Raw genomic sequence first — 6,000 nt, forward strand, 5'->3', positions numbered from 1 at the left:
ACCCGGGGTCCGCGCTGAGCATCGTGCCCCTGAAGCTAATCAAGCATTTGGGGATACCGTCGAAGCGCCTAGCCTCGACCTCGACTACCATCTTCGGCTTCAACGCCACTGGGACTCGGCCACTCGGCAAAATCCGCCTGAAATGTCGGATAGGCGACATGAAGACAGAGGTGACGTGCTACGTTATCGATGCTGAACCCTCCTACAACATACTCCTGGGGCGTCCGTGGATTCATGGCAACCGGATCGTTCCATCCACACTACACCAATGTTTGAAGTATGTGGACGACTACGAGCGAGTAAGAACGGTAGTGGCCGACAAACATCCCTTTAAAGGGGTCGAGAACTACTTCGCGGATTCTCTGCTGTACCAGGACCCCGAACAGCCACCAGTGGAAGAACTGGAGAGTGGTAATGAGGCGGACAGCGAGCCTGAATACGGTGACAGCTTAATTCTGAACGACTTTGAGTCAATTGTAATTGGTTACGAGAGTCACCATGTAACCAACGCCGTTCAGGCAGAGAAGCTTATCATGAATGAAAAATCCGACCTTGCTTATTTGTCGTCTTGCTCCTCGTCCGAAGATGACGCACCTAATAACCTATGGTCGACACTCTACAGTGAGTCTTCTCTACACTTGCCGGTATGTTCGTCATACGTCTTCAAGACGCGACTGATCGAGCCATCGCGAGCTGTATTCGTCGTGCCAGCACGGAAGAGGTATCGAAAAGACATCATCTTCGGTCGAATCGATCGTCCCCTACGCACGCTATGGGACGAATCTGAGGACGAAGACCCAGCGCCCCAGTTCTCGCAATACAGTCGAGTGGCGAAACGCATAATGAGCAACATGGGGTACGACCTCACTCGCTTAGAGGGCCTGAATTACGGCCGAGGGCGCAAGACGGTCATCAAACCCGCCTACGTCCCCAAAGGGAAGCCCTCAAATTACTTCAACAGGACTAGGAGAGGCTTAGGCTACTCCTCCTCCTCATCGGAGTGTTGTTTTTACGTCGACGAAGATTCCGATTACGCATGTTCAGGGGATCAGTCGTCAACAACCTCGGCCTGGGACTCCGACGTCAGCGTAAGGGATCTGTTCGATGGCCTTACAGTCAACATGGCTACAGTAGACCCCGCCGGAATGGCAGAGGACGAACGACTTCCACTTTACGACGAGACATGGGATCGCCATGTTAGCGCCCAGTGGAACAGTCGCTTCGAACAGCGCGAACCACCAACTGAAGATGAAGTCCTCCAGGTGAACATGGGTACTGAGGCGAATCCCAAACCCATATTCATCAGCGGCAGCCTGCCTCCTCAAGAAAAAGAGGATCTCATCGCCCTCATACGGGAATACATTGACGTCTTCGCCTGGAATTACGAGGATATGCCTGGCCTGGATCCGCGGGTCGCCACGCATCGCCTCAACATCAGCCCTGACGCCAAGCCAGTCAAACAACAGCAGAGGCGGTTTCGCCCCCAAATCATGGAGGCGATCGAATCTGAAGTAAAAAAGCTGATCGAATCCGGCTTCATCAGAGAGGAGCAACACCCCGACTGGGTGGCGAATATTGTTCCAGTCTTGAAGAAGAACGGCAAGATCCGCATCTGCATCGACTTTAGGAACCTCAACGCCGCATGCCCTAAAGACGAATTCCCTCTGCCCATCACGGATGTCATCATTGACAATACGTGCGGATTCGAGAGGATGTCCTTCATGGACGGCTTCTCGGGGTACAACCAAATCAAAATGCACCCCGAAGACGAGAAACACACTGCATTCAGAACTCCCATGGGGGTGTATTGCTATACCGTCATGCCTTTCGGGCTCAAGAACGCCGGCGCAACCTACCAACGCGCCATGAGCATGATCTTTCGAGATCATCTGCGAAAGACGGTCGAATGCTATGTGGACGACTTGGTCGTGAAGAGTCGCCATAAGGAGGATCACCTCCAAGACTTGAAGGCTATGTTCGAACTCATGAGGACTCATCAGCTCAAGATGAATCCTACCAAGTCATTCTTGGGAATGTCTAGCGGTAAATTCCTCGGTTTCGTCGTCACGACGAAAGGGATCCGAATTGATCCAGACAAGGTGCGAGCTATTCAAGAGCTCCAACCACCCCGAAATCTTAAAGAGCTGAGAGGCCTTCAAGGACGACTGGCTTATATCCGAAGATTCATCTCGAATCTCTCGGGCAAGTGCCAACCCTTCTCTAAGCTGATGAAGAAAGGTACCTCCTTCGTCTGGGATGAGCCATGCCAAAAGGCTTTTGAGGAGATCAAAGCTTATCTCTCAAATCCGCCTGTCCTTGCGGCGCCAATCTCAGGAAGGCCATTCCTCATATACATACGGGCTATGGAACATTCTCTGGGTGCCCTCTTGGCTCAGAACGATGATGCAGGCCACGAGCAGGGCATCTACTACCTGAGCAGAACCTTGCAGGGCGCCGAGCAACGGTACCCAATGGTCGAGAAGGAATGCCTAGCCTTGGTGTTCGCTATCCAAAAGATGCGGCACTACTTGGTTGGCCAAACCATCCATGTCATCTCCCGGATGAATCCCATTCGGGTCTTCATGACACAACCCGCAGCGCTAAACTGGCGCCTGGCCAGGTGGGCACTTCTGCTCTCTCAATACGATATTCATTTCATGCCGCAGAAATCAGTCAAGGGACAAGCCATATGCGATCTCATGGCTAGTCACCCGCTGGGGGAGAAGACCGATCTATTCGAAGATCTGCCGGATGAACCTCCCGAAGCCAATATGACTTCGTCGCCGGAGGTGTGGCAGATGTTCTTCGACGGTGCGTCCCGCGCAGGCGCGAGCGGCTCTATTTCTGCAGGAGTGGGAGTGGCCCTCACCTCCCCGCATGGTCACGTGTTTCCCCGGGCCTTTTCCTTGACGGAACCATGTACCAACAACGTAGCCGAGTACAACGCGTTGCTCATAGGGCTCGAGTTAGCCAAAGAGCTCGGGATAAAGCATCTGGAGGCTTATGGCGACTCGCAACTCATTGTCAAACAAATGACTGGCGAATACGAAGTCAGGAATGAAGATCTTATCCCGCTCCACCGAGCAGCGGTCAGACTAGTGGAGTCATTCGAGAGCTTCCGTATTGAGCACGTGCTCCGTTCAAAGAACACCCATGCGGATGCTCTCGCATCCTTGGCAGCTAACTTAGCCCAGCCTCCTGGAACGACCCAACGGGTCGCTGTCGCCAGCCGAAAGCTCTTTCGACCCACAGACGTCCCAGAGGCAAACGCCACTCATCAGGCCTCGGGTCAGCCAGATCAGGAAGATTGGCGTCTCCCGATCATCGATTATGTCCTATACGGCATGTTGCCTGAGGATTCGAAGGAACGAGAGTCGGTCCGACGACGTGCCTCACGGTTCTACTACGATTCAACCACTAAAACATTGTATCGCAGGTCATACGACGGCTTGCTACTTCGCTGTCTTTCAAAAGCGGAGGCGCAAGAAGCCGTACGCGAAGCACATGACGGCGTGTGCGGAGCTCATCAGCCCGGACCCAAGCTTTGGGATCGCTTACGAAGGATGGGCTACTTCTGGCCTGGGATGGTTACTGATGCAGTCGCTTATGCTAAGCGATGTTACGAATGCCAGATCCACGCCAACTACATACACCAGCCTCCTGAGGATCTACATCCGACGAGGGCATCTTGGCCCTTCGAGGCATGGGGGATGGACATAGTTGGACCAATTTCTCCACCATCGGCGAAAGGTCATCGCTTCATCCTCGCCATTACTGATTATTTCTCTAAATGGGCGGAGGCCATCCCCTTAAGAGAAGTCAAGACTAGCGACGTGATCAAATTCATCAAGCACCATGTCATCTACCGATACGGCGTACCCCGGCGTATCATTCACGACAATGGCACGCAATTCGTTAGCCATGCCTTCACTAGGTTCTGCGACAAATTCCGGATACAGAACCTCTCGTCCACGGCCTACAACCCTTCAGCGAATGGTCTGGCCGAAGCTTTCAACAAGACGATCATCAAGATCCTGACCAAGTTGACTTCCACTAGCAAGCGCGACTGGAATGAAAAGCTAGGCGAGAGCCTGTGGGCATATCGCACGACGGTTCGTACACCGACTGGCACCACGCCTTACTCGTTGGTATACGGCTGTGAAGCTGTATTGCCGTTAGAGATTCAGATTCCATCCCTTCGAGTCGCCCTAGCGACAGGGATGACGACTGAGGAAAATCACCAACTTCGACTCGCAGAGCTCGAAGCATTGGACGACAAGCGACTGGAAGCTCAGCAGCACATTGAGTTTTACCAAGCTCGGATGGCCAAGAGTTTCGACAAGAAAGTCAAGCGCTGAGCCTTCAAAGAAGGAGAGCTCGTCCTATCCGTCCGTAGACCAATGATCCTCACTTCCAAGAAGAAGGGGAAATTCCAGTCCAAATGGGAAGGACCGTTCGTGGTAGAGACAGTCTACTCAAACGGCGCCTATCGCCTCGTCAAACCGAACGGCGATAAGATCATGATGCCCATCAACGGCAAGTACCTGAAGAAGTACTACCCCTAGTTCTCCTGCGCAAAACTCCCAAAAGTACACGAGTCTAAACTGGTTCTCAAAACCTCCAACTGGTACACGAGGCTCAACTTCGCCTATCTTCTCCAATGAGATGGCGGATCCACTAAAGTCGTTCATATCACGACAAATCCATCCAATTCGCCTATCTTCTCTAATGAGATGGCGGATCCACTAAAGTCGTTCATATCACGACATATACATTCAATTCGCCTATCTTCTCTAATGGGATGGCGGATCCATTAAAGTCGTTCCAATCACGACATTCTCTGTCACGTTAACATTAAACCTCTGACAAAATCAACTTACCAATCCTCTTCTAAAGGATGGTGGGTCCTCAAAGTCGTTCCAATCACGACATTTTCTGTCATGTTAACATTAAACCTCTGACAAAATCAACTTACCAATCCTCTTCTAAAGGATGGTGGGTCCTCAAAGTCGTTCCAATCACGACATCCCCTGTCACGTTAACATTAAACCTCTGACAAAATCAACTTACCAATCCTCTTCTAAAGGATTCTCCAATGAGATGGCGGATCCACTCAAGTCGTTCACATCACGACAAACACATCCAATTCGCCTATCTTCTCCAATGAGATGGCGGATCCACTAAAGTCGTTCCAATCACGACATCCCCCGTCAAGTTAACATTAAACCTCTGACAAAATCAACTTACCAATCCTCTTCTAAAGGATGGTGGGTCCTCAAAGTCGTTCCAATCACGACATTCCCCGTCAAGTTAACATTAAACCTCTGACAAAATCCGCTTACCATTCCTATTCTGAGGAATGGTAGGCCCCCACGGTCGCTCCGATCGCGACAAAACCTCATCAGGTTAATGATCACCTCTGATGATTGGCACCGTTATTCTTACGAATAGCATAGCCTGAGCAATGGCCTACCATGCGACGTGCCATTACTCCTGTCAATAGTCACATTCCTACGTCCCTGAGCTATCTGACCTGTCGCCAGATATCCTCACATTGCTATAGGACAACTGATGGGTAGAGTCTACCAGGCGATGACTTTTACCACAATCAATTGTCTTATTCCCACGCGACGACAATCGTCGAAGACGGTTCCCCAGACAACAACTCGCCGAAAGGCGAGTCGAAGTCAAGTTCATCAGTTGGCCGTAAAGGCGAATGTTTGTTCTTTATTGCGATCCAAGGGTTACTCTCTCGATCCCGTTGGAGCTACAACGCGAAGATCGGAGTTAATCCGATCCCACGCTATGAGCAACAGAAAGCAAAACAAGAGCTTAATACGACTAAGTCCTAAACAGGACAATCAGTGGATCGTCAAGTTCAATTCAAATGCCCGACGGCGCAGTCAAAGAGGTAAAACTGTATGCGTAAAGCAAAGGTGAACAAAATAAGCAAAAGGACCACTACGGGCCATAGTTTACATGAGTTTGCAGTTTGACTAT

Source organism: Asparagus officinalis, chromosome 5, assembly GCF_001876935.1.
Source record: "Asparagus officinalis chromosome 5, Aspof.V1, whole genome shotgun sequence".
Lineage (NCBI taxonomy): Eukaryota > Viridiplantae > Streptophyta > Magnoliopsida > Asparagales > Asparagaceae > Asparagus > Asparagus officinalis.